Below are 21615 nucleotides of genomic sequence, written 5' to 3'. Positions count from 1 at the left end.
GTGCTCTCTCAGTTGTATTTTCTTACCCGCGTTACTTAGCGTGCTCTCTCAGTTGTATTTTCTTACTCGCGTTACTTAGCGTGCTCCCTTTGTTGTACTCATTAAATACTAAATTCGCTCTCTGATCTCCTAGTCTGTGTTTTGGATCCACATTAACGGCTTGCCGTTCGTAACAATTAGTCCATCTAACTAACCTACGACATGTTTTATTGAAGTTGCTAAGCCTGTCGCGATATGCAATGAGTCCATTTATCGCATGGTAAATAAATGGTAAATAAAAATGAGGGCGGTAATTTTCATGGCTGCGTTTCATCGCCGTGTGCGTGCTTGCTGATGGCATAGTAGACAACAGTTCCTTTCACAGATGTTTATTGGTCATCAACATGCCATAGAATTAAAGTTTACATATACAAAATAAGGAAACATCTATATTAAGAACCGTAAATGTTAGCATTACTACATTGAGGCTAACGGGGAAAAAAGACAACCTACTTTAGCCTGCTATAAAACAGTGGCAGTCGTCTCCAAAACGCAAACTTGCTTTAAAAGATGACACTTCAAAAATGAAAAATCGCTAGTTGACAGCATTTGTAAATGAAAAAAAAAGAACAAAAATTGATTACTGACACCACATGCAATGACAAAAAGAGTTGTTTTTTTTGCGGAGTGTAAAGCTTGCGGTTAGCGGTTTAGCGAACGTACTTCCGGGAACATTTCAAAATAAAAGCACGTCATGTTCGTCATATAAATAACCATTTCTGGATTTAATCCCACATACTTCAGAATTCAGATTCTACACTAAGAATAGCTTTAAAATGACACCTTTATGAAAAATCTGGTTGAAAATGAATAATTATTATACTACTATTATATTTAGTAGTATACTATAATAATAGATTAGATTTATTTTTTTAAGAATTGTTTTGAATCATGTTGGAAAGGTGAAGTCAGTGTTCTCTTTACATTCCATTCTTTTGCACTAGTTAATGCTATCAGCATTTGACCTCATTGTTTGTGAGTTATTGTTTTTATTTACGTGTTAATTTGTACTCTAATAAGGTATTTAAGTGTTCCAAAATGTTTTTGTGAATTAATAAAAGCCATCACAATTTTCATCACTAAATTATAAAAAAAATTAAAGGGGGGGAAAAATTATTAGATTAGTCGACTAATGGTAAAAATAGTCAGCTGACTAATCAGGAAAAAATGAGTCGTTTGGGACAGCCCTAGTTGTACAGTGTACTAGAACATACTTCCTCCACACCCTTATGACCTTTTTGACCCCTGACCCATTTTCATGCCTGAAAATATATGATTGAATCAATAAATATACAGACAAATAAATGAATAAACAATTTAAGATATAAAAGTATATTTCGTCATTGACTTGTACTTTTTGCAATTGAAAATCACAAACGGAGAAAGCAATGGCAATGGTTATTATTACAATAATAATTATTTTTATTATTATTGTTATTTCAAGTCCATAGTTCAAACAGGAAGGGGGAATGAAATTCTGGCAACGCCTGTATTGCCTGCCAAAATCTCACTCCCCCCTAACTTCGGAGAAAAACGTCAGTTACACTTCAAAATTATTCAGGTGACATCTTTGGCTAACAGGAGTGTACCCTAGAAGGCACAATTCTCTAGTTCAAACAGAGAGCATTTTAGCAGTGGGAGTGAGACTTTGACAGGCAATATAGGCGTTGCCAAAATTTCACTCCCCCCCAACTTCTAAGAAAAAAGTCTGATGCACTTCAAAATCATTCTGGTGGCATCGCCAGACCACAGGAGTGTACCCTAGAAGGCACAAGTCTGTGGTTCAAACAAAGAGCATTTTTGCAGGGGGACTGAAATTCTGGCAACGTCTGTATTGCCTGCCAAAATCTCACTCCCCCCTAACTTCTGAGAAAAAAGTCTGATACATAAAAGCCTTCAATTTTCTCAAAAGCAGACAGTGCGCCGTATACAACCCCTTGCAAAAAGTATGGAATCAACAGTCTCGGATGAGCACTCACTTAGCCATTTCATCATGTAGAAAAAAACTACATGGGGGGGGGGGGTGCTTGAAAAAATAATGAATTACTTCAAAAGTGCAACTATTTATCATTCAGAAACACTAAAATAAATGAATCAAAAAACATTGTGGATGTCAGTAAGCGTTAATTTTATAGAGCAAGTGCAGGTGCAGGGAAATATATATGAAATCTCTCAATTCTGAGGAAAAAATATGGAATCACGAGAAATAAGCAATGAAATAATAATCAAAGCACATCTCTAGTATTTAGTAGCACCACCTCTAGCTGACAGCTTGCAGTCTCTGAGACATGGACTTTAATCCAATGCAGATTCTTGACTCTTGACACCTAGTCCAATGCAGATTATTGACTCTTGACAAGGTGATGATGCTGGAACTTTTGTGTGGTGCTGTTCCAGTGAGATTTACAAAGATGACTGCCTGAAGAAGACATCAAAATTCCCTCAGTCCTTGATGATATGGGGCTGCATGTCAGGCAAAGGCAATTGGGAGATGGCTGTGGTTAAATCTTCAATAAATGCACAAGTTTACATTGAAATTTTAGACAGCTTTCTTATCCCTTCAATTTAAAATATGTGTGTCATTTGCCAAGATGACAATGCATCATGCCACAGAGCTAAAACTTTTAAAGCATTCCTTGGAGAAAGACTTAATGTCATGGCCTGCAAATAGCCCAGATCTCAACCCTATAGACCCTACCCACCGACGTCACAAAACCACGTGCTCGCTGTATGGTTCTGCCCACTTGTCCGTCATTTTGTCTCTGTATTAGCATTGGTTTCAATTGATCGAGGAATTTAAAATGCATTTCATGGAAGACCCGGTGCTTTCTGATGCCGTAAACTCACTGGATGTGTTGCATAAAAGGCGTTATGTGGAAAAGCTTCGTTCTATACAGTCGCCAGATCCATATTTGATGCCCAAATCGATGTTTTTCGACCCACTGTCTTCGCCCTGTCTGCCTGACATCTGCTACGCTGATATTTACAATTATCTTGTCCACACAAAATCAGCCTATTCTCACGAAAATTTGAAAAACTTCAAGAGCTTGGAGGCTTATAAATACTTCGTTGCTGGCTGGGTGAAACAGGTCCTCGTCCACGAAAATTCGGCAGGAATCTATCTTGTGCTTGGAAAGGTGAGTTACGAAATTTTCAATTCAAAATCTTTTGTTATTGCTAACATCCACTGTCAAGTCTAATGTATTTCATGTCGTTTGTCAATGGAGTTAAGGCTTTTAATGTTTATATGGTTTAGCGATAGCACTCTCACTACATACATACGTGTATGTTGTCGGCGATTAGCCTAGCAATGATCTTAATTGTGGTTATTTGTCAGCCCAAAACCCTTTAAGTATATCTTAAATGCATCTTACCGGATATAAAATGACTACTACATAGTCTGTGGTGATTTTTTGGTACCCAGTTTTCACGTCGAATTGCAGCCGTCCATTTCGCTCTCCTCTTTGGATCCCTCGGAATACGGTAAAACTTCAAGTCTCTCCTTCCATCTTCTCTGTTAGTGCAACCAACAGCCACACACGCCTTCACCATTTTGATTATTAATGTTAAGGAGCAGAAAAACACGCCGTAAATAGGAGGAATGTACGTAGCCGTAACAGGTTAACACTATGTTTTGACGGACAATTGGGCGGTACCATTCAGGAGAGCGGAGTTGTGACGTCACGTGGGTAGGGTCTATAGATAACTTGTGGTCGAAATTAAATGACAAAAATGGTCCACAGCAAGGCTCCGACCTGCAAGGATGATCTGGCAACTGCAAACAAAGATAGTTGGCAACAAATTGATGAAGAATACTCAAGTCCATGCCTCAGAGACTGCAAGCTGTCATAAAAGCCAGAGGTGGTGCTTCTAAATACTAGAGATGTGTTTTGATTGTTATTTCTTTGTTTGTTTCTCATGATTCCTTTTTTTCCCCTCAGAATGGAGTGATTCCAAATATATACTATATATTTCCCTGCACTTGCTCTATAACATTAACATTTACTGACCACCACAATGTTTTTTATTCATTTCTTTTATACCCCTTTCCCACTGGCCAAAAAAACCCGTGTCAACCCGCTAACAATCGGCTTTTGGTGGCAGTGGGAAAGGTGCAGCGACCCGCTTCGACCCGTGTCAATCAACCCGCCAAGCGACCCGCGTTAAAATCACTTCGGCTCTGATCGCCATGCAGTGTGAAAGCAAAACCCCGGGTCAACAGTCAACACTCTAATCTACGTGGTGACGTAGGCTAGTACGTGATGCGTCATAACAAAAAAACAAAAACCATGTGCTCTAGCCCGGATCCACATACAGCGAACAGTCGATGTAGCAGCATTAGCAATAGCCATAACAGATGAAACAAAGGCTCTTCTCCTCCTTCTGTGACGTACACGACTCCTTTCAATTTCAAGCCAAAATTCACGTCGCCTACGTTGCCTCAGCACAAGCAGAGTGTTGATCCTTTGCTGCATTTCGACCATTTTGAGGGCAGTAAAAAGCATGAAAACAGAGAACACAAACGGAAAGGAAGCTTCTATGTTGCTTTGCATTGTTTACTTCCTTGAACTGAATGAATTCGGTCGCACTTGTCGAAGCGCATCTTAGCGTGGTGACGTCACGAACCTGACGCACGGCTGAGGAGGGGTTCGGGGTTAGACGGGTGGAAAAGAAAAAAAAAAGACACGGCTTTTTTTGTCAATGGGAAAGGTGCCAAATGCCAATTGCTAGTGGGTTGCATCGGCTTGGAAAAACGCGCGTTGACCCACTAGTTTCAGTGGGAAAGGGGTATTAGTGTTTCTGAATGCTAAAGGGTTGCGCTTTTGAACTAATTCATTATTTTTTCAAGCTTTTTATCTGAATTTGTTCTACATGATAAAATGTCTGAGTGAGTTTTCGTCCGAGACTGGTGATTCCATACTTTTTGCTTGGGCTTGTATATGGATCAATATTGGTTAATCATGGCATGACATTCCCTTTAGAACAGCACTATCTCATGGATGTATAACACAACCCCACCCACTACCACTACTACTACTTCTCCTGCAAAAAGTGCAAAAAACTGTGAAAACAGTTTCAAAATTAGCCATTCATTGAAGGTGCACCTTATACTGCGATGCGCCTTATAGTGCGGAAAATACAGTAATTGGATTCATGAAATTCACTTGTTAATAAAAAGCCGATTTTTTAAAATTCCAGTTTAAAAATGGACCTCTATGTCATAGTAGCTTGACTTTATCTTGGAAAAATAGCACGACACTGTCATTATATTCCAAATTATTATCTTGACAACTATTTGTGGTATGTCAAATAACATTGACAATATTTCTTTTGTAAATAGTAAAACTCCACTCAATTGACTTCACAATTCATTTTTATATCAATGATTTTGTTAATGTCACACAAGCAGGAATTTCTAACATTTCTGTGACCTTTTGAAGCTAGAGTCGCCAAGTGCAAGCTAAAATATTATATTGCAAAGCAATAAAAATAAGCACACACCTTTTGTGCGAACCTGAAAGGTAATAAAGTGAAGTCTGTGATAAATACATTGACAGCCCCCATGTGCCCTCGCGCCACATTTTTGTCCACATGGCCTAGTTTCCATAGTGATGCAATCTGTCGCCTGCCACGAATGTTTGACCACCACGCACATTTAGCTTGTTATTACCCAGACAAACTTCCACCAGGGAGTCATCTTTTGTCAAGGGCAAAGTGAGTGAACGAATTCGCCCCCAGCGACTGTTGCTATGCGGGCTGTTGCTGTACATTATACTAAAATGCTTAATGTCCACGCTGTGTTTTTAATCATGCCCGAACACAGGTACACCTATTTAAGGCAATCTTATGTATTAACATTTTTTGCAAGAAAAGTTAAAGATGTTCACAAATGAGTAGAGTTAAGTAAAATGGCAACCACGGCATACCGCGACCACCTTCATGAGCAGTCCAGTTTCCAGGGGCCTCTATTGAGTATTTCTCATACCCTTTGCTAAGAAAGACAATATGTCCCGTGTGGAGTTTTTACAAACACATACTATTATGCCTTCAGACTAAAGGTTATATTTAGCTACATTGCTCACAAGCTGACTTGTGTGATGGATGTTGTATACCAGAAAAATACAGAGTGTCCCTAAAGTCACTTTACATTTCTTCATTTGACTTTCATCACAGGTATCCTTCAGAGAGATGTAAGGGTATTTTTAAGTATATCATTCTTATCATTATGGTTCCACATATGACATCAGTGCAGTGTTTTTTTTCAGTCCCTAACAGCAGTTCAGTGGCACTTTTTGAAGCTTTACGGCCGTCACACTGGTTCAACTCCAACTACGATTCAGTAAAAGTCAGGTTGTCTACCTAAAATAGATATCGGTAAAGCTTTATCACTTTCCAGTTCTAGCGCACCCCACCATATAGACCTTCGCTTTTTTTGTGTGAACATGTATAGGGCAGAAAACACTCAGGTGACTTGAAGTTCCGCTCTGAGACCCCCAATTTGGCTAAATTTCAAATTTGTCCGGTATGCAGGTGTCATCATTGGAAAGCTTAAAATCTCAATTTTCTGGGGGAAAAAAAATTTGAACAGGAGGGCATTAAATTTAAAAAAAAAATTTTTAAACAGCGAAACCCTAACTGGAGGTGAGAGCACGCGAGAGCAGAATTAAAGACGCCATGATTTTAACGAGATATTATCGCTTACTTACCTTTTTTCGATGCAAAAACTCCATGTAGCATGTATCACCGAGTGTCAAGACACAGCTATGAATGGCCACAGCCGGATTTTTGGGGGATTTCATTGGTGAAACATGGTAATATAACAATGGTCGCAATGCAGAAATCGCAGACATCAATGAGTGGTTGAGATTTTTTTTTTCATGTATTTATCCTTTTAAGCGTTTTTTTTTTCTTTTTTCTTTCTTTTCTTTGTTTGGATCGATTATCATAACATATCGGGAAAATGCGACAGTAACAAAAAAAAAAAAAAATGCAATTAATCAATAGTTATGAGGTAGATATCCGTGACTTTTTTAGACACCATTTTTTTCATTGTGACGTAATTTGTTTAAAAGTTTAAAATCTACGCGTGAATAAATTTTTAAAGTCGTTTTATATATATTATGTAATCATAATATTAGTATATTAGTGTAATATATATATATATAATTTCATAATAATATGTCGAAGTACAATGCTCTAGTCTGTCAATGTGGCGGCCGTCATATGTAAACAGAGCTTTTCTGGCGAAAATTCTTGTGAATAAATGCTTAAATCCCTGAATTTTTCATAGATATGGACGTAAATTAGTCTCGATTCTTGGTTAAAAGCAAAGAAAAAAACGTGCAGTTCGCATTTTTTACGTAAATACGTCAAAGTACGATGCGCTAGTCCAGTGGTGTCCAAACTATTCCACATAGGGCCGCAGTGGGTGCTGGATTTCATTCCTACAAAACAAGATGACATCTTTTCACCAATCTGGTGTCTCACAAGTGTAATCAGTTGATTGCAGTCAGGTGCTGCTTGTTTTAGCACAAACTTCATTGGTTAAACTCTGCGCTCAATTGGTAGAAACAAAAACCAGGACCCACGGCGGCCCGTGCGGACAGGTTTGGACACCCATGCTCTAGTCTGTCAATCAATGTGGCGGTGGCCGCCAAATGTAAACAGAGCTTTTCCTGCGAACATTCTTGAGAATAAATGCTTAAATCCCTGAATTCTTGATAGATATGGATGTAAAACAGTCTTGATTTTTGATTAAAGCAAAAAACACACACAAAAAAAAAACGTGCAGTTAGCATTTCCTTTTACGTAAATGTGTCGAAGAATTATGCTCGTCTGTTCGAGAATGTGGCGGCAGCCTTACAAACAAAGAGCTTTTTGAAAATTCGTTGAAAATTCATGTGAAAAAAAACGAAAAATATTAATAATTACCTTGAATCCTCAAACAAATCACTCCTGAGACAATCCTTCCTGTTTGTATGCTGCACAGCTTTCGTACTTTTTCAACATAAATCCAGCGTTGGATGATCACTGCATGTGTCGCTGCCACCGACTGCAAGTAACTGAAGCAGATTGTGGGATGGCCCCCTACTTGAAGGCGTGGCGCAGTGAAGGTTGAATAGGACCCGTCAATATCATTATGAGGTCTATGCTTTTATGTTAAATTGCCAAAATAAAACGTCTACTTGATATTTAAAATTTTCGGGGAGTACAGTATCAGTAAAAAAAAAATTACAAAAAAAATTAAATGTGAAAGATAAAATGATTCCACTCACCAAAACGGCTTTCTCCCAAAGCAGTGTGCAATGTTTTGGGTTAAAATGGCAAAGTTATGTTTTTCCTGAGAACGTAGATCTCACCCCAATCCTCCGTCCAAAAATAGTGAGCTTTGGGCGGCCACCACACAAGCACAAAGTGCCTGGAGCCTCCACGCTGGAGGTTTTAGTGGCGCTAAAATTCTTTCATTCTACATTAGGAATGGGAACTTCTTATTACCTCACGATACGATACGATTTGCGATACAAAGCTCACGATAATGATGATCTGACGATATGGCGATACAACGATTATTGATACATTGGTCAGGAAACCATTCTACGATATTCTACAAACAAGTAATAAACAGAAAAACAAGCTTCTGCTGCGAATTGGAATGAGTTTATCACTAGTAGACGTCCAATCCATTTGAACTGGAGGGATAGCAGCGAAGTTCATTCGCTGCCATCTCTCCCACTTCAAACGGATTGAACGTCTATGGCCGTCATTGGCAGCCAATGCCAGGCAATGAGATAATTTTGGGCCATTTAAGGTCATTTACCTGTTGATTTTCAGTTACCGTAATTTCCGGACTATTGAGCGCCCCTGATTACAAGCCTCACCCAGTACATTTTTAAAGGAAAAAGCATTTTGTACACACATAAGCCTCTCCTGCCTATAAGCTGCGTGTGCCCACATAGTAAACTGAAATATTTATAAAGAAATACAGTTTTCTAAGTTTTAATACCATACTTTAACGAATCGGGTTACGATATAGCGCGTGACTTACAGGTAAGGGAGGTGCGGAAGAGCAAGAGACGTGCTGTTGTTGCGGGTGTGTCTGTGTATGTGCTTCGGCTGCTAGAGGCAGCAGTCGTGTGTTGTTCGATGAGTTTCCAAAATAAAGAATTGCAACCTAACTTAGCGGGTTACTCTTTGTCATCGTTACAATACCTTAACTTTTCTTTCCAAACAGCGCCAGCAACACGGCACTTAGCTGAGTTAAAATACGGATAAGAGTGCAAACTAGCGTCTTCCTCGACACATATATTCCACATGTCTTGCGCTTACATTTTATGCTCGAGCGCTCCTGGCGGTCGTTAGAAAAATTGATAAATTGGCTGCATCATTGCATACGCCGCAGGATTCAAAATGAGGGGAAAAAGTAGCGGCTTGTAATCCGGAAATTACCGTACTTCCTGTTAATTTTGGGGTATTTTATGGGTCACTTCCTGTTTATTTGGAGTTACAGAACTGGAAGTGACTTGGGAATCACCCAAATGATTAGGCAGTGACTTAAACTCAACAGGAAATCACCTGTAAATGAACACCAAGTGACCTGTAAATGCCCCGAAAATCGGACAGAATGACTGCGAATGCTCTAGTTTCGAATGAACGAACGTTCCCAGTCTAAGTGGATTGGGTGTTGAGGACCGTCAATGGCAGCCTTACAGTTACCTGAGACACCATCATGGTGGAAGATTTTGGTAGCAACTTGTTGGTTGCTTTTTTTTTTTTTTTTTTTAAACATTGACACCTTTTTAAAACGATATCTCGATTCTTGGCAGGAGCATATTGATAACCCTTTGGGATACAAAGTATCACGATATATCACCATTTCGATATTTTGTCACACCCGTATTCTACATGTTCATTCAAAGTTTACTGTAACTGTGCATTGCAGTAATAAATGACAAGAGTGCCACATTTCGGTCTAAAAAAGACAAAGTTATTTTTTGCCGGCATAGGGGATTTCACCCCGAACCTTTGTGTGCTTTTGCCCGCCTATAGGGTGTCTCAGGTGGCCAACACGCCGGTAGGTTCATCGCTGTACTTTCACCCAAACATGCTCAACAACAACCACAATGGGTCACGCCAACAGCCAGACGCGTTCGAGCTTGTCACGCTGCATCAACGTGCCTCATTTCGGCCATTAAAACCCAAAATTAAGTTTTACCATGATCAAGTCAACAGGAGGATACTCTCTCCTGGAACTGGGCTGGCGGCACTGGGAGCACGTCGCTGGGTCTTGAATTCCAAACTACGGGACGCTAGAAGAGCCATAATTTATCGAGCAAAGGGGTATTGAGTTAATGCCGTTATTAACGAGTTTAACTGACAGCTTCATTAAAAATGTACATTACGACCGGCCCAAACGTCAGCCTTGCCCACCGGGAAGTGTCCCAATCCTTCTGATTAGCCACTCCGGGCCTGCCTCCAGCTGCATAGTTTATCAATAAATGATAATGTTTTGAGAAATTCGCCATAGTTTATGTCAATCGTTCTGCGTGTGCGAGCAGTGGGACGTACATAAAGCTTTTCAAACTGGTGAACCTAAGTCGAAAACAGAAATACATCTTGCTAAATGACATTTTTGCTACGCTGCTTCAATGTCAATTGGTGAGTTAAGAGCAAGGAAATGACAGGCCTGCAGAAACTGCAAAACCTAAGCTGTCAAATGTTAATTGCGCTGATTAACTGGAACATTTTTATCCCTCTAGAAAATCAACTTGAAACCCGTGAAATATCTCAGAAATATGTACGTACAAAATTATTTTTTGGACTATCAGGCTAGGTTCAGACTGCAGGTCTTGATGCACAATTCTGATTTTTCTTCATATCTGTTTTGTTGACATGCCCGCTCAGACTGACTTTTTCCATTAAGCCCGTCCATGTATTACAAATGCGCACTAACTCGCAGTCCGACACTCACTGAGGAAACTGACCCGCATGCGCAGAAGTACAGTACCCCTGACTAGACCTTCCCAGGGAGGCTGAGGAGTGTGATCCCCCTATAATTGGAGCACATTCTGCGGTCCCCCTTTTTAAATAGAGGGACCACCACCCCAGTCTGCCAATCCAGAGGCACTGTCCCAGCGATGTTGCAGAGGCATGTGAACCAAGACAACCACACAACATCCCACCTCGGTGTCCCCAGGCTCTGCTTCCTCATGGGAAGGCTTGTCGGTGAAGTTGAGGAGGTCTTCAAAGTATTCGGCCCACCGACTCACAACATCCCAGGTCGAGGTCAGCAGCGCCCCATCCACTATATCAGAGGTTGCGCTAGACTTTTTCGTTGTCTGTCATATTGACTGACAGGGTCATAAAAATCCGGTCATAATCTATTTTTACCCGTCACTTAAATTTTTAAAATGATAATAATGACATATTTAATAGTATTTAGTTTTCATTCATTTTTAATTAATATTCTGTCCGAACAAGCTTAACAGAGAATCCACACCGTGCCATCACACATCAAGCAGATGAATATGTAACTTTTTCTCCGCAGTGACAAAAACAGCTGACTGTGGCCCCAGTCGGTAGGCTACATATGGAACAATGAAATTAACAGTTCACCTGCTGTGGCCTGAACGCAGTCTCACACCTTCCTCCTTGCTGCCGCTTGCTCGCTCAGTAGTTGGCGAGGGCTGATTGCTTGTTTGTCCTTCATCCTCCACTGCATCAGTCCCTCTTTTTTCACCTCTTTTATCAACACCATAGTCGTTTTGGGGCTTTTTGATGAAACTTCAGACACTCAGTTGCTTTGACATTTTTCCGAGTAAGGCCAACGACGTCATGCATCAAGAGAGACAATAGCTAATTAATGTGCTCACTCGCCACCCTGTGGTCTGGGGTGTGAATTGCAACCTGTCAAAATGACAGATGGACTTCAGTTTTTCCCGTCACCGTTTTAAAAAACCGGTCAACGACGGAAAATATTGGGTTAACGCGACCCCTGCACTATATACACAAGTGTTTCCAATATTAGGTTTTCGTTTTTGGCCAAGAATTTTGCTTTTGTTACATCCTTAGTATGAACCTAGCCTAAGTCATACCCGAGTATAAGTCAAATTTTTGGGGAAAAATCCAACACTAAGAACAGAATTCATCTTGAAAGGCAATTTGAAATATAAATAGAATAGAGAACGACAGGCTTCTACAGTATGCTAACGTTACATGATGCATAAACAATGAACAGAGAAAGTGCCAGGTTTATTATTGTAAAATAGCTATTAAGAGTTATTCTGATAACGATAGCATAAAGAACATGCTAACAAGTTTACCAAAACATCATTGTCACTCCAATGATATAAAAAAATTGTTAATAATTTCACACATAAGTCGCTCCAGAGTATGAAATGCACCGCCGGACAAACTAAGAAAAATCTGCAATTTATAGTCCGAAAAATTCGGGACCAAATAGCTGTTCTTTTGCCAGTCAGCTCTTGATTGACAGGATGCTTATTTTATTACATATTGTACAACAACACACTAAAATGAACATCATTGTCACCTGGTATGCAAATATTTCTACGCAAACGTCAGGTTTTTAAAACAGGGATTAGCCAAGGTCTCTCTATTTACAAATATTGGCTTTCAATCCTTTTAATGGCAATCAATACATTAATAAGTTATGTGATGTGACGAAAATATATGTATGGCGGAAAAAACAGACAAGACTGAAAAAGCAGTTTCTGCTCTTGCACTCCTCTTTAAAAGAAACTGCTGTATTTTAAACCAAAACAACTGTTGTGTTTGATAGAACAATATGTCTATATGCTGCCTTAGCAGACTAATGGCGCATTAGCCCTCAAACTATTTTTTATTTGTCCGTTTTATCCTGAAAACCCCTGTTTACAGACGTCGCGCAACCGCTTTTGGTTCAACCCAGCCATAACACGAAGGTAATTAATTATATTTATTATTCAAATTCAAAATGTCATTTTTAGCTCAGAATCATTAATTGATGTCTAATATTTCGTTTAAAGAAAAAAAAAAAAAAAAAACTACTTTAAAAAACTATTCACTTGCATATTTTAAACAAATGACGTCACAATGAAAAAAATGGTGTCTCTAAAAAAGTAACGGATATCTACCTAATAACTATCGCTTAATTGTATTTTTTTGTTCCTTTGCATTTTCTCCGATATGTTAGATTATAAATAATCGATCCAAATAAAGAAAAATGGGGAAAAAAACAAGTTTAAAAAGGTAAATATATGAAAAAGAACATGTCGACCACTCTTTGATGTCTGCGATTTCTGTATTGCGACCCTTGTTATATTACCATGTTTCACCCATAAAATTCCCCCAAAAATCTGGCTGTGGCCATTCACAGCTGTGTCTTGGCACTCAGTGATACATACTACATGGAGTTTTTGGAACGAAACAAGGTAAGTATGTGATAATATCTCGTTAAAGTCATGGCGTCTAATTCTGCTCTCGCGTGCTCTCACCTCCAGATAGGGTTTCGCTGTTTAAAAAACATTAAAAAAAATTTTTTTTTAAAAAGTCCTCTTGTTCAAGAATTTTCTTCCCCCAGAAAATTAAGATTTTAAGCTTTCCAATTATTTAGCACACATGCATATCGGACAATTTTCAAATTTGGCCAAATTGGGAGTCTCAGAGCGGAACTTAAATGTCATCTGAGTGTTTTCCGCCGTATGTAAAATGAATTCAACAAATATTTATAGTTTCCTGTAAAAAGTGTAGTATATGATGTACAAAAAAAAAAGAGATCCATTTACAGTGTCAACTGCTATAATATATATTAAATATTGCTTTTTAACCAGAATGCAAAAGCTTTAAAATCAATGTACTCTTCCAGCCGATGTACATTTAATTTTCCTCATGCACCTTTGACCCGCCCTGCTTTAAATTCATGCCATTCGTCCATTTACTGGTGTGTGTGTGTATTGGTGTATGTAAATCACACACGCTTTGGCCACATCTAGAAGGTCCTAAGCGTGCCTGATGGCTCTCTAATCATATCGACCGAGGAAGAGGAGCAAGAGGGCCGTGACCGGCGCCGACCATCCATCATCTCACACGTCAAAAGCCCGTCAGCATAGGGAGGAGGAGAATTGAATTGTGATTGACATCCACCGGTGCTTCCCTTTAATAACGATGAAGCATTGAAGTATGAGTGCCTGCTTGCATCATGCATAATTCACCATGCGAGGGCCACTTTACACCCTCTACCTTGCTGGAGCCTGTGTTTGTCTTTTGAGGTCTTCCAGCATCAATTGGCTGGCCAGAAGGAAGGGTGCACATTTTGGAAAGGAAGTTGAAAAAGACGAGACTTTTTTTCCTCAACTAGTGTAGTTGTGTGTTGCATGACATTGTCAAATACAAATGCTTGTAGTTCCACACCTTATTGATGGTAGCTCTGCGTGTAATGCGAAAGCTACGATCTGTAATACAGTGCTCCTTCGTTTTTTGCGGTTAATGGGGACCGGGGACTGCCTCCCACCCCCGCCGAATGTCAAAATCGAAAATCCGCGAACTAGAGGCAGAGCTAATTTAAACACAGAGAAAAAAATATTGGGTGGGGTATGTGTCCAATGTATTCATTCAGATTTAACAGCACTGGGAAGAGATACCTTGTATGTACAGTGCCTTGCAAAAGTATTCGGCCCCCTTGAATCTTGCAACCTTTCGCCACATTTCAGGCTTCAAACATAAAGATATGAAATTAAATTTTTTTGTCAAGAATCAACAACAAGTGGGACACAATCGTGAAGTGGAACAACATTTATTGGATAATTTCAACTTTTTTAACAAATAAAAAACTGAAAAGTGGGGCGTGCAATATTATTCGGCCCCTTTACTTTCAGTGCAGCAAACTCACTCCAGAAGTTCAGTGAGGATCTCTGAATGATCCAATGTTGTCCTAAATGACCGATGATGATAAATAGAATCCACCTGTGTGTAATCAAGTCTCCGTATAAATGCACCTGCTCTGTGATAGTTTCAGTGTTCGGTTTAAAGTGCAGAGAGCATTATGAAAACCAAGGAACACACCAGGCAGGTCCGAGATACTGTTGTGGAGAAGTTTAAAGCTGGATTTGGATACAAAAAGATTTCCCAAGCTTTAAACATCTCAAGGAGCACTGTGCAAGCCATCATATTGAAATAGAAGGAGCATCAGACCACTGCAAATCTACCAAGACCTGGCCGTCCTTCCAAACTTTCTTCTCAAACAAGGAGAAAACTGATCAGAGATGCAGCCAAGAGGCCCGTGATCACTCTGGACGAACTGCAGAGATCTACAGCTGAGGTGGGAGAGTCTGTCCATAGGACAACAATCAGTCGTACACTGCACAAATCTGGCCTTTATGGAAGAGTGGCAAGAAGAAAGCCATTTCTCAAAGACATCCATAAAAAGTCTCGTTTAAAGTTTGCCACCTGGGAGACACACCAAACATGTGGAAGAAGGTGCTCTGGTCAGATGAAACCAAAATTGAACTTTTTGGCCACAATGCAAAACGATATGTTTGGCGTAAAAGCAACACAGCTCATCACCCTGAACACATCATTCCCACTGTCAAACATGGTGGTGGCAGCATCATGGTTTGGGCCTGCTTTTCTTCAGCAGGGACAGGGAAGATGGTTAAAATTGACGGGATGATGGATGCAGCCAAATACAGGAACATTCTGGAAGAAAACCTGTTGGTATCTGCACAAGACCTGAGACTGGGACGGAGATTTATCTTCCAACAGGACAATGATCCAAAAAATAAAGCCAAATCTACAATGGAATGGTTAAAAAATAAACGTATCCAGGTGTTAGAATGGCCAAGTCAAAGTCCAGACCTGAATCCAATCGAGAATCTGTGGAAAGAGCTGAAGACTGCTGTTCACAAACACTCTCCATCCAACCTCACTGAGCTCGAGCTGTTTTGCAAGGAAGAATGGGCAAGAATGTCAGTCTCTCGATGTGCAAAACTGATAGAAACATACCCCAAGCGACTTGCAGCTGTAATTGGAGCAAAAGGTGGCGCTACAAAGTACTAACGCAAGGGGGCCGAATAATATTGCACGCCCCACTTTTCAGTTTTTTATTTGTTAAAAAAGTTTAAATTATCCAATAAATTTTGTTCCATTTCACGATTGATTCCCACTTGTTGTTGATTCTTGACAAAAAATTAAAATTTTATATCTTTATGTTTGAAGCCTGAAATGTGGCGAAGGGTTGCAAGGTTCAAGGGGGCCGAATACTTTTGCAAGGCACTGTATATGGCGGAAAACACTCAGGTGACTTGAAGTTCCGCTCTAAGACCCCCAATTTGGCCAAATTTCAAAACTGTCCGACATACATCAAGCTTAAAATGTCAATTTTCTGGGGGAAGAAAATTTTTGAATAGGAGGGCATTTAAAAAAAAAAAATTAAACAGCAAAACCCTAACTGGAGGTGAGAGCACACGAGAGCAGAATTAAAGACATCATGATTATAACGAAATATTATTGTGTACTTGTTTCGAACCAAAAACTCCATGTAGCATGTATCACGAAGTGTCAAGACACAGCTGTGAATGGCCACAGCTGGATTTTTAGGGATTTTATGGGTGAAACATGGTCTTATAACGAGGCTCGCGATGCAGAAATCGCAGACATTAAGGAGTGGTCGAGATTTTTATTTCCATATATTTACCCTTTTAATAGTTTTTTTTCAATTTTTCTTTGTTATGATCGATTATTTATCATCTAAAATATTGGGGGAAATGCGACAGTAACGAAAAAAATACAATCAAGCGATAGTTAGAGGTAGATATCCTTGACTTTTCTACAGACACAAATTTTTTCATTGTGACGTAATTTGATTAAAAGTTTAAAATATGTGAGTGATTAATTTTTAAAAGTAGTTTTTTTTTTTTTAAACTATATATTAGACATCAAGTAATGATTCTAAGCTAAAAATGACAGACATTTCGAATAATAAATACGATTACTTACCTTCTTTTTATGGCTGGGTTGAAACAAAAGCGGTTGCGTGACATTTGTAAACGGGGGTTTCCAGGGTAAAACGGACAAATTAAAAATAGTTGGTCAGCTGAGCGTCACCGTTGTCACTATTGTAAAATGAAACTTGATTGACAAAGGGCCGGTGTGTGCCGAAAAATAGCTGCCCCGTGTGAAATGTCCCCCCTGACGGGAGCGCTTATTTATAACGCTTTATTGACGTGAAAACATCAAATGTTTTCATGGACGCATTACAGTAATGGATTTACGACTCTAAGATCAGTTTTAAATAATTAAATTACACAAAATATTAGTTCTGTATTTTAGTAACGAATCGTGGCCTGGGCCACATAACCATCTTTGAACAGAAATGTATTAGTCTACAGGTTTTCACGACCATATCCCAATGACAATCACACAGGTGTGACATTTATTAGTTCAAGCAGAGTAAAATAATACATATTCACGGTACAAGAAAGTCGTTTCCGTGTGGGCGCTCCCGTCAGGGGGGACATTTCACGCAGGGCGGCTTTTTTTCGGCACAACACCTGTTGTTGCGCTCACCTTCTTGCTGTGCGACCGTGGCGACGAGCTTCGTAGTCTCCGTCTGATGATGTCTGCGATCGTGTAGGCCTCATATTGATGTTTTCGCCGCTGTCTGACGGCTGTCGACACAAACGCATCATGGACCGAGATAAACAAACCGTGCTGCTTTAGAGATTTGCCCTTTTAACAATTGGCACACAGCAACTACTAAAATGACCGTTTATTTTCTCTGTTACTGCAACCAACCGCCACACATGCATTCACCATTTTGATCAATCAATGTTAACGATTGTCAGGAAGGTTTTTGGGTTCGTTTACTAGGCGGTGATTCCTTAGACAAGCAGAAAAACACGCAGTAATAGGAGGAATGTACGAAGCGGTAATATGTAAACACGATGAGCTGACGGACAATATGGCGGCACCAGTCAGGGGGGCGGAGTTGTGACGTCACGTGATTGGGGTCTATTTAATGGTAGGCGTCGCTAAACAGCAGATTAAAAGACTAATTTCTCGTCATCTGCGCTTTGCTGATTCCTAATGCGATTTTCAGAAATTGGGGGGAAATAGGATTTTTATTACGCTGCGACTTTAATGACCGCTCTCTGCCGATAGAATTGTCAGATTTTCATCAACAAGTGCTCCTCTCCTGGAAGATGATTTTCAAACATAATTTTTCTCCGCATAATACACCTATATGGAACAACCGGTATATTCAGTGGAAAAGGAAATCAATTTATTTAGAAGAGTGGAATTCGAAGAAGAGTGGAATTAGAAGAGTTTGGGCAATTGCTCATCTTCTGGACGAAAATGGGAATATACCACAGTATGAGGAGTTTTGCACAAAATTTAATGTTAAATGTTCGATTAGGCAATTTAATAGGATAACAAAAAACGTTCCTTCACCTTTGATTTCGATGGTCAGAGAAGGTATTTTGCACTCTAATGTCTCCCCCGGGTTGAGACAGCTCTGCATACAAGGTGTTGATTTAAATGATATTAAATGCAATAAGTTTGTAAGGATGCTTTTGTGTCAGGAATTGTTTCCCGGTCCAACAAAAAGACATGTTTTTCTGAGGGACTTCAACAAGGTGAAAATTAAGGGCTTCAGGACAAAATATCTTTCATTTCCGATTCCGCCAAAATGTAAGGAAGTACAATTTAAGATCCTAAATGCAATTCATCCCACTAACGACTTTTTGAGACTTAAATTTAATTTTCAGACAAATTGTTGTGTGTTTTGTGAAAATGACATTGAGGATATTGATCATTTGTTTTTTCATTGTGACCTAGTGCAATTGTTCTGGAAGGATATGCAGAGCTGGCTTCAGTCCAAACAAATTGATCTTTCAACGTGGACAGTTGAGTCTATTAAGTTTGGTGTGTCTGGCAAAAATAAGGATTTGGTTTTTGTTGTTAATGTGATTTTACTAATTGGAAAATTCTTCATTCACAAATGCAGGTACTTTAAAACAAGACCTTGTTTTAAACATTGGATGAATGAGTTTCATATATGGTATAGACCCTACTCACGTGACGTCACAGCCACGCCCCCGCGCCATGTTGTCCGTATACTCGTCATGTTAATGCATTAGCGCTTCGTAAATTCCTCCTATTATGGCATGTTTTTCTGCTCGTTAACATTAATAATCAAAATGGTGAAGTCGTGTGTGGCGGTCGGTTGCAAAAACAGAGAAGATAGACGGAGAGACTTGAAGTTTTATCGTATTCCGAGAGACCCGGAGAGGAGAGCGAGATTGACTGCTGCAATTCGACGAGAAAACTGGGCTCCAAACGACTACCACAGATTATGTAGTAGTCATTTTATATCTGGTAAGATGCATCTAATATATATTTAGAGGGTTTTGGGCTGACAAACACAATTAAGATCATTGCTAGGCTAATCGCCGACAACATACACTCAGACGTTCTGAATGAACTACCTGAAAATATATAATTATAAGGGGATAATAAGACAGTTGTCATACAATTAATTTACAATTTCACTATTGAGGTCAAAAGCCAAAAAATAAATTCAACTAGGGACAATCTGGAGTAGTGCTATCGCACTTCATATTTATTACCGGTACATATTATATATGTATGTAGTGAGAGTGCAATCGCTAAACCATATAAAAATTAAAAGCCCTTGCTCCATTGACAAATGACATGAAATACATTAGACTTGACAGTGGATGTTAGCAAGAACAAAAGATTTTGAATTGAAAATTTCGTAACTCACCTTCCCGAGCACAAGATTCCTGCCGAATTTTCGTGTACGAGGACCTGTTTCACCCAACCAGCAACGTAGCATTTATAAAACTTCAAGCTCTTAAAGTTTTTCAAACTTTCGTGAGAATAGGCTGATTTTGTGTGGACAAGATAGTTGTAAATATCAGGGTCAGGCAAAGACGGCGAAGACAGCGGGTCGAAAAACATCGATTTAGGCATCAAATATGGATCTGGCGAATGGATAAACTGAAGCTTTTCCACATAACGCCTTTAATGCAACGCATCCAATGAGTTTACGGCGTCAGATAACACCGGGGCTTCCATGAATTGCTCTATAACTTGCATGACTAATTGAAAATAATGAGAATAGGTCTAAAAAATATGGACAATATGGCGGCCGGATACAGCGACACGTCATTTTGTGACGTAGGTGAGTAGGGTCTATAGATCTCTGAAATTGATCAAGCAGCAAAAAGCTCTTAATTTGGTTTCATTGTTTGAGAAAGTTGACATTTCTTTGTAAAGCCCTGTGATCGAGTGTGTGTGTGTGCGCGTGCGCGCGTGTGGATGAATACAAACATGGCAAACAAGTAGAAATTTGTATGTTATGATGGAGAGTGTTATTTGTGGTTTCTTGTTAGAATGTTGAAAATGTGTGAGCCCGTTTTTGTTCGTAAATGTGTATTGTTGTATATAGCCGAATCTCTCAAAATATGATTCTAATTCACATCATAATGCTATTTAAGACTTAAAAAAAATAAAAAAAGTCCTGTCGTTAACGTTTTATTTTGAAATCACTGGTGTTTTGAGGCCTTGTTTTGAAAGACCCCACCGGAAGTGAAGCGTGACAGCTGCTGCTGTGTCGACACGTCGAAAAGAGGAGGAGGAGGCAAATCCAATCCGCCGCACCGTGTTGTTGCGGTGCTGCGCTGCGTGGCACTACTCGCCCTGGATTGCATGTGATTGACTACCCCCACCAGCAACCACCACCTCTGGCGCACATGGCCCGACTCCTGGCTCCGTCAGCGGGGCTGAGCTAGCAGCAGAGGTGAGCTTGGAGCTCTTCCACCGTCAAGCACCCACCTACCACCACTCTCTTCAATCTACCTCCCATGGGTGACGCTGCCGGGAGCGTCCCGACTCGTCGTCCGGTGCGGCAAACCACCGCAGAGTCGCTCGACTCGGGCAGCCGGAGAGTACCGCCCGGGGAGCTGAACGTGAGGACACGGTGATGCCAAAATCAGCCTGCGAGACAAAGGTCCAAGTGTAGGAAGAACCTCCAGGTAAGTGAGACAATTTTTGGGGGGTAATACTCTTAACTTCCTGTCGCTCCTGTACACATTTTTACATTTAAAAGCAAGATTGTTAGTGCTCTGCACATAATCAAATAAGCCTGTTCAAGACAGAACACTACCCCCCACCAATAATGTTTTTAATGAGGAAGCATGTTCTTTGTAGATAATAACAAGCAGATTTTTTATTTAGTCTGCACAAGGCAACATGTGTTGTTTTATATCAAGTCCCTCTGCAGTGCATTGTTGTGCACGCACAATAAATCGGTGTGGTCTATATAATCTATACAAGGGATGGGAACCTCAGTCTATACCTCTTGATGTGTTTTGAAATGAAAGACAATAAAAATGACCTCACAATATGGCAAAACAACAATTATTTATAGGTCAGAACATCAATCTATGACATTCTAAAGTACAACCAATAAAGAGAAAAACAAGCTATTTGTAAATGGGAAAATGAACAATGTTTATCTTTTACACTGTCGTGGGCAATATTTCAAAAACTCTT

The 21615-nt window shown here is 39.8% G+C and overlaps 1 protein-coding gene across 1 annotated transcript in view; it reads left to right on the top strand.

Annotated features, from left to right (window-relative positions):
* The first annotated feature begins 20679 nt into the window (after positions 1–20679).
* tanc2b (tetratricopeptide repeat, ankyrin repeat and coiled-coil containing 2b) overlaps positions 20680–21615 on the top strand; it is a 299572-nt gene continuing 298636 nt past the window's right edge. The window contains exon 1 of the mRNA XM_057825716.1: positions 20680–21095. The gene's annotated coding sequence lies outside the window, so the exon portion shown is untranslated. The remainder of the gene's footprint in view (positions 21096–21615) is intronic.

The sequence above is a fragment of the Corythoichthys intestinalis genome, chromosome 21 (genome assembly GCF_030265065.1).
Source record: "Corythoichthys intestinalis isolate RoL2023-P3 chromosome 21, ASM3026506v1, whole genome shotgun sequence".
Lineage (NCBI taxonomy): Eukaryota > Metazoa > Chordata > Actinopteri > Syngnathiformes > Syngnathidae > Corythoichthys > Corythoichthys intestinalis.
The sequence above is the reverse complement of the archived record's forward strand: the minus strand, read 5'-3'. Positions and strand labels throughout refer to the sequence as shown.